Source organism: Musca domestica, unplaced genomic scaffold (assembly GCF_030504385.1).
Source record: "Musca domestica strain aabys unplaced genomic scaffold, Musca_domestica.polishedcontigs.V.1.1 3, whole genome shotgun sequence".
Lineage (NCBI taxonomy): Eukaryota > Metazoa > Arthropoda > Insecta > Diptera > Muscidae > Musca > Musca domestica.
Window position 1 is genome coordinate 8,530,918 of NW_026712299.1, and position 14,447 is coordinate 8,545,364.

Here is a 14,447-nt window from a genome sequence, read left to right on the forward strand (position 1 = left end):
CTCGAATGTTTATTATGTCTGCAGGACTTTTGGTATTGAAAATGGGCCATGTAGGTCCACATCTTCGTATTGCCTCCATATAACGGTAACACCGATATACAGTATTTTGATGATTTTAGCGACATTATTTACCGGAATTGTTTCAAATTTTGTATTTAAGGTTCGTAATGGATACTACAGCCTATGTCTGAAAATTGTCTGTGCAGGCTCATGACATAAGTTGCTGGTTCACGTCGTCGTATAGACCCTAATATACGGCTACATTCGGTATTTTTAAGATTTTAACAAAATTTTTAACGGATTTTAATTTTTTGAAAATTGCCAAATTTGTACCAAATGGGGGAGGGTATTTAAAGTTCGGTCCGGTCGAACTTACAATCCCTCTAGGAACCATTAAGGAAAAGTCAAAAGTCGGACGGGGCCGCTATATGATAAGCTACACCACTATGCATATTTAGTAGAGCTCCTGTAACAAAAGAATTTATTTGAAGTAGATCATACCACCTTTTAACATTTGATTTTAGAACAGCTATAGATTGGTTTCAGAGGGAACTAATATATGGTAGACATATCCAATTCTGAATCGATTTTCATTAAATTTGAAGGTGACATTTGTATAACAATATTGCCATAGAGTGCATGATATCACTTCGTGAAGGATTATATTAAAAAAATATGTTTTGGAGCCGAGTTCCACCAAATTGAAACGTACAAAATTCCGAATATCGGGGTACCGTTATATGGGGGCTATAATATATCGTGGAACTATATAGGTAATTCTCTTCCAGGGAATAAAGTACTCAAAGGGAACTCCTTTTGCGGATTTTCAGACAGTTTCATTGTTCAAAATTTGGCTACAATCATCAAAATACCGAATATCGGTATCGTGAATCGATTTTCGAACTTGACCTGCCTACAGACAAAAGGCTGATCTGTGCAAAATTTCAGCTTCCTATCTTTATTCGTTTTGACTACAGCGTGATTAAAACAGACTGCGTGATATTATAGGACGGACGAACGGACAGGGTTGAATCTTCTTATATATGACGGAATGACGAACTTAATATACCCTCCATACTATGTATGGTGTAGGTTAAAAAAGCTGACACGATGGAGATGGAACGAATGATTTAGTACCACTTTTTTAAGGTACTAAAACATATCTTTTCTTTCGCAGAACCTACAAGAATTTACTACTTTTTAGTTGCAATAGCTACAACTTTAGACTGAATAATATTCCAAAATCTAAATCATATTAGGAATACCCCATTCGACTTTCGATTAATCGATATATTTGATGTCTGGAGCTGTAAATAGAAACGCCTTGCTATCCATTCTCGTGTTAGCTTGTGTTTCTTTGGCATACCTTAAAGTCGTCGTGGAATTCTTTGTCGCTCGAAAAAAAGGATAAAAATGCCACCGCGTTTTTTCCGAATTCGGAAAAGAACTCTGCACACTTTTTCGAATCTGATGTCAAATTCGGAAAAATTGTGTGGGATTGCCCATGATTCTGAAAGATTTTTTTTTTTCGGAAAAAAAGTAGGTAAGGACATTAGAGTTTCGTGAAGAATTCGCAAAAATGTCGGTCGGTTTGAACCGAAATTCGGGAAAAATCGGTATTTATTCTGAAATCGAAAAAAGTCGACTAAAACCTTCGAAGTTCGGAAAAGAGTCGAATGTTTGATCTGAAATTATTTATATGTTTGACTCGAAATTCAGCAAAAAATTCTGAATTTTTTCTATAGTTTTAACCGAAAATCGGAAAAAATTCGATCAATTGATTTGAAAATCGGAAAAGTATCGAAAGTCTGAAAATTTTCAGATGTTTTACCTGAAAATCGAAAAAAAATCGATTAATTCATTCGAAATTCGGAAAAGAGTCGAATGCTTGATCTGAAATTTCTCAGAAATAAATCTAAATTTTTTCTATAGTTTAACCCAAAAATGGAAAAAAATCGATAAATTTATTCGAATATCGGAAATGTGTCGGATGCTTGATTCGAAATTCTGAAGATTTTCAGATTTCTGAAATTCGGAAAAACTATCTGCATTTTTATATCGCACGATAGCTCTCGAAGGGATTATCGGATGTGATCCAAGCTTGGTACATCGTAATGTTATTATCAAACTTAGATTGATTTCGGAGATGCTCAATATCGGAATAACAATATTTACGGTGCATAAATTCAATTTTGCTCCAACATTGCAAATCCTAATATTAGTGTTAGGTCAGGTACGTAAAGGATAATTTCGGTCCACTCCATCAAATATCTCCTCCACAAAGGATTAAAATTTGGAATATTGTTAATTCTTATAAAATGTGATTGTCTTCAAATTACACACACTGCAATATATTTATTAATTTAAATATGGAATATATCGGACAACTCCTTCTGGTACCTCCCCCTAAAAGGGTTTAAAGTGTATCAAACTTGATACATCTCAATATTTCCATCAATACAAGATCTGTTATAAAGTTGGTACCACCCCTCCCCCCCATTGGGTTCAAAATAGTGAAAAACAAAATGCTCAAAGAAAGCGAAATAAGCATCTACCCAAATTTCCAACACACGAAAACAGTTTTGCTAACACAAGATCTGTTGTGAAGATGATATACACCTGCCAACCCCTTTTGGTACCTCACCCTTAAATGGTCACAATTTCCAATACTTCTATCTGTCATAACTTGAGAAACAAGTCGGCGATCCTTTACAACTTGATATATCTAAATATTTCTCTTAACCAGACATCTGATATGAATATGTAATTTTTCGGAATTTATGATTTCGTATAAAATTGATTAGATTAGATTTTCTTCAAATTTTGCACATACGAATATTTTTATCTGTATTATATGAAGAAGCTATATCTGCTACCCCACGCATGTTTCCACATTTTCCAAAAATGTGCACATATCTCATATAAAGTATAGGAAGTAGTGGATATAGTCCAAATCTGGCATGTTGTAATGTTTTTATCCGTCTTAAGCCAGATACGAATTGGTCAATATTATCCGACTGCTTCGGAACATCCTCCATAAAGGGTCAACATGTTGAATAATCATAGCTTAAGGCTGGGGGTATACATCTGTCGGCAAAACCGACTCATACTACTTTACTTGTTTTTGAAATTTTCGACCTTTTGTGGTGGAGGTACCAGAAGGAGTGGTCCGATATCGCCCATCTCCGAACTCGGTATAAATTTTAAAATAATATTACGATGTACCAAGTTTGGACCAAATCGGATAGTCCCTCCGAGAGTTATCGCACGCACCAGCCAGCCAGACAGACGGACGGACATCGCTTTTATACAAGACCTCCCATAAGTTTTCTATAGAAAGATGATATTTTTATTGCTTTTTATTAGATATAATACCCTGCGTAGTAAAAGTCGTTTTTATTATCCCCAATCCATTTAATCCTACCATCTCCGACCCAAAACTATCTTATGTAACTGGGAGCAATCGCATGGGAGAACATCTTTCGCTCTCTCTCTGTATCTCATCTACTTCTCTTGCATATTCTTTACAGCTTCCTCTCTGCAAAGTATATACAATTTTTTCTAAAGTTCATTGGTTTTTTGCTGATACCACCATAGTATACGCAAAAGTTCTATTTTTTCCCATTTGCGAATGGAAAGCTTTTCCGTTTGCACCACTTCCCTACATTTTTGAATTTTTGTGTGTCACAGGAATCGTTGTCGTAAGTCAACGATGGCGTCGTAGGTCGTTCGTTTGTTGTGTCGTAGTTCCTTTCTTTTTGTTCGTCGATTTTGCGAGAGAGACCATTGTGTTTTGATAACCTTTAAAAATTGAGAATATTTTTCATACTCTAGTCAAGTTTTTTTTTTTCTTCGACGAGTCAACCTGTCATCCTTTTGTTCTTTAATACACGCCAACAAATGCCAACTCTGTTTGGTATCCTTTGCTGGCCAGGCCTTCGAACATGCCTACACAAAGTCACTGGCCCCCAAAACAATTTACAAAGGGGGGTTATTAACATACATATATATACATATGGTGTGTATGGATGGGTGAGTGAGAGAGAGATGTAAATGTCAAACTGACAGCTCATAAATGTAGTGTGTATTTGTTATTCCCTTGGGGGGACACTATTGGTGTGTGAATGCGGGTGGTCTTGACTTTTGTTTTTGATTTACCCAACCAAGCATCCCCTCCAACCCGATTTAACTTTCGTTTTGTTTTTCGGTTTTCACTTTCTTTTCGTTAATGATGAATTAATGGGACAATGGAAGTTATGTTAAGTGTTTCCATATTTGGGTGTATGGGTTTTGTTTTTATTAAAAAAGGACTTCCATACAACCATGTGAACACAGAGGAATCTCGGCGTTTATGTAATGTGTGTTTTGAGGGGCGTTTGACTGAAGTTCTATTTGGAGGACTCCCTTATTTTTAACATTTTTTTATGCCGAATGAAATTTATAGCTTCGGGCGCTATTTTCACCAACGAACGAACATTGGCAATGAGGCGACATTGTGCAGACGTGTTTGGAATATCGAATCGTTCAAAGGATGTTCATGTATATTTTTTTCTAACAACAGAGGAATTCCCTTACTATGACGTAAACCAAGGAGTATTTAGGATGGGGGGGGGGGCTATTTTAGCTACGAACGGGCTATTAAAATCGTAAGGATTACGATGTGTATTGTATAACAACGAACTAAATTTGGTCCAAATCGAGAATTTCACTTCATCTTGACTGAATGATGATAGCGGACCGATGTGGACCTATAGGAGATTTTCTAACTATCGAAGACCTGTCTATAGAAAATCTATATATTTAAATGACTTTAAATGAACAACTCTAGTTTAGTAAAGACTCTTCGATTTTTACCCTGATTCCGGGATCCTATTTTTTCTTGGGGGACGGACCCGGGACCCCGGATTTTTTAGGACCCGAAAATACGGGTTCAAGACCCGGCCTGGACTCGGATCCACTTACTCGATATAGACAATATAGGTATCGTTTATAGTTATAGTCAAATTATCGATTTTTTGGACCCGGATTTTTTATAAAACCCCAAAGTTTTCTAAATTTGACACTTTTTGCAGGCGGGCCTTGAGATTTTCTTCTCTGCATATGTTTTTATTGAAAACATAATTTTAATAAACGGTTAGAATCGGGTTATGCGGATGGATGGACCCATATCTCTGGACCCGATGTATGTATTAGCATTAGAATGTATTAGCACAAATTGAAGCATTTTGGAAAGGTAGGAGTGTCAGCTATAATTTGGCATCAATTTTGTTGATCCCCATAATGGACCCTTTTTGACTTTTTGGAGGTTTTATAAACAATCCGGGTCCATACGTTTTACAACGTTTCATACGTTTTCTAACGATACCTATATTGCCTATATGGGGTAATTGGACCCGGGTCTTGTCGAGATCTTAATCCCGGACTTTGGGGTCCCGGGTACGTCCCCCAAGAAAAAAAAATAGTTTCCCGGGATTAGGGTAAAAATACCTACAACTGGAAAAAATTTCGAAAAAAAATTGAAGAGTTTTTACTAAACTAGAGTTAAGCCGAACAATTTTATATGGAAATTCTGGAAAATTAGCAGAGCGATCAAAAAAGCTTGAATAAGCTCTTTGAGATATCACAAGAGACTAATAAGAATATTCAATTGAAAGTTATAGGAGGTAAGAGTTGAAGAAAATGGGAATATGAGAGAGTTGTTATTATGCCGGAGGAAAAAGGAAGAGAGAGAGTTAGAATTTCAAAATAGATTAAGAGATCGATGGATTAAAATGTTAAAACAGCCTTGCTCACAGTACCTGCATTGGGATTGGTAAGAGTCTCTCTCTCTATCTCCCTGTCAAAATCAATGGCAAATGAACATCGAGAGATAATTCATGTGTTTATTTTTATACCCTCCACCATACTATGGAGGGTATATTAACTTTGTCATTCCGTTTGTAACTCCTCGAAATACTAATGTCGGACCCAACAAAGTATATTTATTCTTGTTCAGATCTATGTCGATTTAGCGATGTCCGCCTGCCTGTCTGTTGTAACCACGCTATCTTTCGAACGAATTGAGATAGAAGGCTACAATTTTGCACACATGTTTATTTTTCCAGTAGGGAGGCCATGTAGGTCTACGTTTTCATATAGACCCCATATAACGGTATCTCCCTATATTCGGTATTTTTATGATTTCAGCGTCATCATTCACCGGAATCGTTTCAAATTTGGTATTTGAAGTTCGAAATTGATACTACAGCCTAGGATATAAAATTTTCTGTGCAGGTCCACGTCTTCATATAGACCCCATATAACCCTATACCTCCCTATATTCGGTATTTTGGTGATTTTAGCGTCATCATTCACCGGTATCGTTTCAAATTTGGCAGTTGAAGTTCGTAATGGCTACTACAGCCTGTGAAAGCAAATTGTCTGTGCAGGTCCACGTCTCCATATAACCCCCATATAACGTTACCTCCCAATATTCGGTATTTTTATGATTTTAGCGTCATTATTCACTGGAGTAGTTTCAAATGTGGTATTTGAAGTTCGCAATGGGAACTACAATCTGTGACAGAAAATTGTGCATGCAGATCCAGGTCTTCGTATAAGCTCCATATATCAGTACCTCTCTATATTAGGTATTTTGACGATTTTAGGTGAAATACTCACCGAAACTGTTTGAGATGTCGTATTTGAAGTTCGTAATGGATGCTACAGCCTGTGACAGAAAATTGTCTATGCAGGTCCAGGTCTTCGTATAGCTCCGATATAACGGTACCTCCCTATATACGGAATTTTGATGGTTTTGGCTACATTATTCACCTTTTATTTCATGTTTCGAATTTGAATATGGTAATGACTTATGACAAACAAAGCCTATGTAGGTTCACGTCGTAGAAACCAATATAACAGCTGTATTCGGTATTTTTAAGATTTTAAAAGAATTTTTAACGGATTTTGCTTTTTGGAAATTTCCAAATTCGATCCAAATGGTAGAGGGTATTTAATGTTCGTCCCGCCGAAGTTACTACTTTTTAACATATTATTTTTTCGGGACGGTCCACAGCTGATTTAAGAGGAATTTCAGATAATTGAGAGGCAACAGTGAGACATATAGATATATTGATACGGATACATGAATATGACTTTTGGGGCCTACATTCGCACAGCTCGGGCCATGGACAGAATTTCAAGTAATTTCTCTGTAGCGGTTGAGTTGCTGCTATAGACTTTCTGGAAGCATCCGTGTTAAGGAGGAGCGATAGAAACTCTCCCAATACTTTCAAAACTTATGGACTTCAAGAACATGAACAAATACTTCTAACGCAGAGTTCGGCAATATGAGTCACTTTTTGAAATTGGAGGGCAAAAAATTCGCAAAAGATAAAAAAACGGTCCAGATATAGCTATAGCTCCCATATATATGTTTCACTCGAAACGAATGCATATTTGGTATCAGTTCTCAGATACAGCCCAGAAATACCTATGTCAAATTTTATCGATATTGGATCAGATAAGTATATACCTTCCATATATATTTTTATGCGATATCAAATTTTTGGTGCACCAAATGGCCTATATCAGCCCAAATCGACTGAATTTTGGCAATTCCGACTGAATTCATCCTATATAGCTCCCATTTATATGTTTCATCTGATTTGGGGTTTTAGGTCCCTCTCAAGCGTAATATGCACTCCACAACCATAATCTTTTTAATATCAGATATATCTCGAAAATAAGTTTTTAAAATTTTATTAAAATCGGTTCAGATTTGGATATAGCTCCCATATATATCTTTACCCGATTTCAGATAATATCAACACAAATGGGCACTTTCGACGAAAATCAGCCCATAAGCAAATACTTCAGATATTGGTGAAAATCGGTTTAGATATAGCTAATCCTCCTATATATATATGCTTCATCCGATTTGTTAAAGTCTTTTACATGCGTAATATGCTCTCCACAGGAGTGACATTTGATAGCAGACATCAAATACTGCCCCAAAATAGCTCTATCAAAAATTTTATCGAGACTAAATCAGATAAGGATATAGCTCCCATTTATATCCTTATCCGATATCAGGTTTGTTGTGCACCAAATGGCTAATTTCAACCCAAATTTGCTAAATTTCCGCAATTACGATCGAATTAAGTCTAGATACAAATACTTCAAATTTGGTAAAAATCGGTTCAGATTTAGCTGTAGCTCTCACATATATGTTTTATCCGATTTGTTGTTAAGGTCCCTCCCAAGCGTAATATGCACTCAACAACAATGATCTTTGGTACCAGATATTAGATATAGCTCAGAAAAGGTGCTTCAAATTTTATCAAAATCGGTTCAAATTTGGATACAGCTCCCATATATATGTTTATCCGATTTCAGATTTTTTGTGCACCAAATGGCTAATATCAGTCTAAATGACCTGAATTTCGGTCCGGTATATCCAATAATTAATTGTTTTTATTATAACCCTTATCGAAGTTATATCATGCACTATACAGCAGTGCTATTTGGTATTAGAGATGAGATCTTCTATGTATAGAAGACTTGCATTAGGGGGATTTTTCTGATAAAAGTCTTTACCATGGAGGAGACCTGTAAGAGGTTTTTTTTATCTATATAAACCCTATAGAGGGAGCTCGAAATTCAGACGAACTGTTTAAGTTTTTTAATCATAGATGACCCCTATGAGGCTTTATATGGCCTGTAGGAGACCTCCAGGAGGCTCCTATAATATCAAAAGACCTCTTAGACCTCTTAATGCACCTTAAAAGAGACTTTTTATAAAAGTTCGTCCATCCATAGATCATTTATAAATAATCGGATCCCTATATACTACCTTAAAATTTCTTCTATCCACGTAGGATGTTGAAAATGTTCGCTTATCCATCGAGGACCTTTAAAAGTATTTCCAAAAAAAATCTACAATCTAGAGAACACCTGGAACATTAGCTCTCTGTAGATGAACCATAAAATTTCTTGGAAAATTTTAATAGGTTCTTAGGAATCATCAAATGTAATCTTCGTTATTGTCCTTCCCTCGATTAACCTGACAATGACATCATTTTCAAAATCTGAAGGTAAACTATTTTAGCCCATAGTCAAATTAAGAAAAATGAGAATAAAAGCAAATAAATCACTTCATTTTGCAATTTAATGTCTAAATTTACAAAGATGTGAGAATTTGCGAGGGAGGAGGTCGCGCTGGTGTTACTTTCTTAGTTCATTGTCACTATTGTTGTTGTTGTCGTTGTGGACGACAACAAAGCAGAGCACGAAGATTATGATGATGATACTGATGTTGCTGCTGTTGTTGTTTGTAGACGCATTCGTTTTCATTAAAACCTTTTAAGAGATTTGTAGTCTAATTTAATAATAAATATCAGCGGAAAACGATAAACAAATGTATGACGAGGGTCGGGGTAGAATTTTGGGAATGATTACAAAGATGTTTCTTTCCATAAAATTTGAAGAACACACACTGATAGCTTGGCTGAAAATTCATTTTTAAAAAATATTTACAAAAACATTTTGTCCCTTCCGAAACCCACCTCGTATATCCCTTGGAATATTCCATGATTTTTGTTCGAGTGTGTGTGTGTGTATCTTTTTTCTTCTTTTCATTCATGCTCTGCCTATTAGCCTCGCCTTGTTTGTGAAAAATCACAAACCAATGCAAATCGCAACTGGCTATTGAGAGTAATTTACAGTTCAGCAGTAATCCTCAATAACAAAGATCGACTCTGACCTGCCATCCATCCATGCATCTGCCTCCGGAAAACTATGATTTATTTAAATTAATTGTTCGTCTGCCAAATAAATTACAAAAGCCACAAGAACAACAACAGCAATAGGCAATAATTTAAACCGTATTATTATGACTATATTAATTGGCAAGAGGTCTGAAGGAACAGTGATATCAAGCAGTTCGATGAAAGAGATTCCGATAGATTTTCAAGAGATTTCGATAGATTTTCAAGAGTTAGTGGATCAAATCCAAATTTTCTCTAAATGTATACCTTCTATAGATCCTCTATACATAGAGGACTATTAAAATGTTTTCTAACGCCAGAAGGCCTTTGAAAAGGTAATAAGCTTAAAGGTCTTGTAAGGAACCATTATCTGGTCTTTCGCCCATGTTGAAAATTTAGAAAAAAATTAGTAAAGAAAGCAGTAAGCTCGGTGGGGCCGAACTTTGAATAACCTCTACCATTTGCAACGAACTTGGAATTTTTTTTTTAAATAAAATCCGTTAAAAATTCTATTAAAATCTTAAAAATACCGAATGTTGCCGTTGTATTGGGGTCTATACAAAGACGTGGAGCTGCATGGGCAATTTTTTCCATTATAGTACTCAAATACGAAACATGAAAAAAAAATCCGGTGAATAATGTAGCTAAAATCATCAAAATACCGAATATTGGGAGGTACCGATATATGGGAGCTATACGAAGACTTGGACCTGCACAGACAATTTTCTGTCACAAGCTGTAGTACCTAATAGGTACTTCAAATACGAAATTTCAAACAATTTCGGTGGATATTGTGGCTAAAATCGTCAAAATACCGAATATAAGGAGGTACAGATTTATGGGCCTATACGAAGAAGTGGACCTGCATACGCAATTTTTTGGCATAGACTGTAGTTCCCTTTACGAACTCTAAATACGAAATTTAAAACAACGCTGTTATATGGGGGGTATACGAAGACGTGGACCTGCACAGACAATTTTCTGTCTTAGGCTGTATTACCTATTAGCAACTTCAACTACGAAATTTCAAACAATTTCGGTGAATATTGAAGCTAAAATCCTCAAAATGCCGAATATAGGGAGGTACTGATATATGGGGCCTATACGAAGACCTGGACATACAAAGACAATTTTCTGGCATACACTGTAGTCCCCATTAAAAACTTTTATTACGAAATTTGAAACAACTCCCTTGGATAATGCAGCTAAACTCATGAAAATACCGAATATATGGAGGCACCGTTACATTGGGGCTATAGGAAGACCTGGTTATGCATAGACAATACCTATTAGGAACATAAATACGAAATTTGAAACAATTTCGGTAAATATTGTAGCTAAAATCGTCAAAATACCCAAAATACCTCTGGATAGGTATTGATATCTGGGGCCCATACGAAGACCTGGACCTGTATAGACAATTTTCTGTCATAGGCTGTAGTACCAATTGCGAACTTCAAATACCAAATTTGAAGCAATTCCGGTGAATAATATCGCTAAAATTATTAAAATACCGAATATAGGGAGGTACCGATATATGGGGCCTATACGAAGACGTGGACCTGCACAGACAAATTTCTGTCATATGATTTAATATCCATTACGAACTTAAAATAGCAAATTTGAAGCATTTCCAGTGATTAATGTTCCTAAAATCGTCAAAATATCGAATATCGGGAGGTATCGTTGTAAGTGGGCTATATGATATCGTGAACCTATATAGACATTTTTCTTCCAGGGTGTAAAGTACTCAGAAGGAACTTCTTGTGTGAAATTTCAGCAAAATTCCATTAAAAAATATGTTTACAATCATCAAAATACCGAATATCGGGAGGTACCATTATATGAGGCGTATACGATATCGTGGTATAAACCATACTCTTCCAGGCGGTAAAGTTCTCAGAAAGAACTCCTTTTGTCGAATTTCAGAACCATATGACTAAAACCATCAAAATACCGAATATCAGGCGGTACCGTTATATGGGGGCTATACGATATCGTGGACCTATATAGACATTTCTCTTCCAGTGTATAAAGTACTCAGAAGGAACTTCTTGTGTGGATTTTCAGAAAATTTCACTGAAAAATGTGGCTAAAATCATCAAACTACCGAATATAGGTAGGTACCGTTGTATGGGAGATATACGATATCGTAGACCTATATAGACAAGGTTCTTCCAGAGTGTAAAGTTGTCAGAAGGAACTCTTTGTGTGGATTTTCAGACAATTTCTTTGAAAAATATAGATAAAATTATCAAAATATGGAATATAAGGAGGTATTGTTATATGGGGGGATATACGATATCCTGGACCGATATAGCCCATCTTCGAACTTGACTTGCCTGCACACAAAAGTTTAGCTTCCCATCTTCATTCATTTTGACTCTAGCGTGATCACAAAAGAAGGACGGACGGACAGTTACAAATGGAATGACGAAGTTAATATATCCTCCATACTTTGTATATAGCTCTAACTTAATTTTACTTTACCATGGTACATAGCAACATCACAATCCTTTTGCTCGCTCGCACGCACAAATCAGACACTCACACACACACGCTCCTGGAGCAAGCTCTTGCTCTATTTTAAGCGATTTTGTTCTCACTTGAATTTTTCAAACAGGAGTGACTCGGGAATACTCCCACATAAAACAAAAGAGTGAAGAGTAGGCTCCCTAAAAAACTCTCACAATTTTTGAGCAATCCTGCATGCGAGCAAATTTCGATCCCGAACGAAAATTGGTCAATCTGTGCTCTATTGTTGAGGCAATCTCGCACTCATCTGTCACAATTTTAAATATATACATAACACTTTGGCTAATCATGTTTCAGACATGGCAATAAACCCAGATTAATTAAAGTTCCGCATCATATGTTGCTATCCCGTAAATAAATTAATTTTCATTGGCATGGTAACATTGTTATCGCTTTTGTTCAATCAAGTGAGCTTTCTAATGTTAATAAAAGCTTAAATAAGTTTTCTGCATTTCTAATGCTATGCTAAATATTTGTAGATTTTCAAATTAGAATATACCGTTAAAATCAGTTTTTAAAAAAGCTAAATTTTCAATTTTCAGGAGCCACCCCTAGATGGCAATAGTAAACTCATATCATACGCATTAGGACTCTGTTAGACGTGAATTATACGACAAACACCAACATTGATTTGTGAGAGTTTTTATACCCTCCACCATAGTATGGAGGGTATATTAAGTTTGTCATTCCGTTTGTAACATCTCGAAATACACATTTTAGGCCCCACAAAAAAAAATATATATATATTTTTGATCGGCATAAAATTCTATGTCGATTTAGCGATGTCCGTCCATCTGTGGAAATCACTCTAACTTCCGAACGAAGTAGAATTGATAAAATTTTGCTCAACTGTATGTTATGTCTGCAGGACTTATGGTAATGAAAAAGGGCCATGTAGGCCCCATATAACGGTACCTCCCGATATTCGGTATTTTGATGATTTTAGCGATATTATTCACTGGGATTGTTTTAAATTTGGTATTTGATGTTCGTAATGGATACTGCAGCCTACGATAGAAAATTGTTTGTGCAGGTCCATGTGTTCGTAGAGCCCCCATATAACGGTACCTCCTGATATTCGGCATTTTAATGATTTTAGAGAATTTTATTCACCGGAATTGTTTCAAATTTGGTATTTGAAATTCGTAATAGCCTAAGAAGCAGAAAATGTGTCTATGCAGGTCCATTTAATAATAAAACGTGCCTAATCGAAATAATTGTTTTGGACCCGAATTCTCCTTAAACCAAATCCGTTTTAGGATATTTGGGTGTCGGTTTGTCCGTCCGTCTGTTAGTCTGGCTGGTGCTCACGATATCCGATTTGGTCCAAACTTGGTACTTCGTAAAAATTTTATCATACTTAGATCGAGTTCGGAGATGGGCAATCTCGGTCCACTACTTTTGGTAAAATTTCAAAAAAAAAAAAAAAATAATTTAACTTATAGAAAGAGAAAGGATCATTTGATTGTGTACGAACTTTGCAAATCACAATATTTTTGTCAGTACTAGACGAAAATGGATAATATCGGCCCACTCAATGAAGAACCTCACCCAGAAAGGTCGAAACTTTGAATAATAATAACTCTTATAAAATATGATGTAGGAGTCCAATTGTGTCCAAATTACACAGATCACAATATTTGTATTAACCCAAGGTCTGGTGTGAAGATGAAATATATCGGTTCACCCCTTCTGGTACCATCCCCACAAAGGGTTCAAATTTTGAATATCCATAAAGCTCATAAAACGCGAAAATTACATCCGATTCTATTGAGACTTGGCACACCTCAATATTGCTATCAACTCACGATCTGTTATAAAAACTGTAGAGATCGGACTATTTCTTCTGGTACCTCCCCTACAAAGGGTCAAAATGTTGAATATCGATGAAGGTCATAAAACGCGAATTAAGCATCAAGTTCTCTTTATATTTCACACATCCCATTATTCCTACTAACACAAGATCTGCTGCGAAGATGGGAAATATATCGGTCCACTCGTTCTTGTACCTTCCCCACAAAGGGTCAAAATTTTAAATATGCATGAAGCTCATAAAACGCGAAATTAACATCCGATTCCATTTCGACTTGTCGCATCCCAATATTTCCATCAACACAAGGTCTGATATAACAATTAAAAAAACATTAAGTTCGGCCGGGCCAA

At 36.0% G+C, this 14,447-nt stretch overlaps 1 protein-coding gene across 1 annotated transcript in view; it reads left to right on the forward strand.

Moving 5' to 3' along the window:
- LOC105261532 (uncharacterized) overlaps positions 1 to 14,447 on the forward strand; it is a 92,886-nt gene that overhangs the window by 24,489 nt on the left and 53,950 nt on the right. The gene's annotated exons all lie outside the window — the stretch shown is intronic.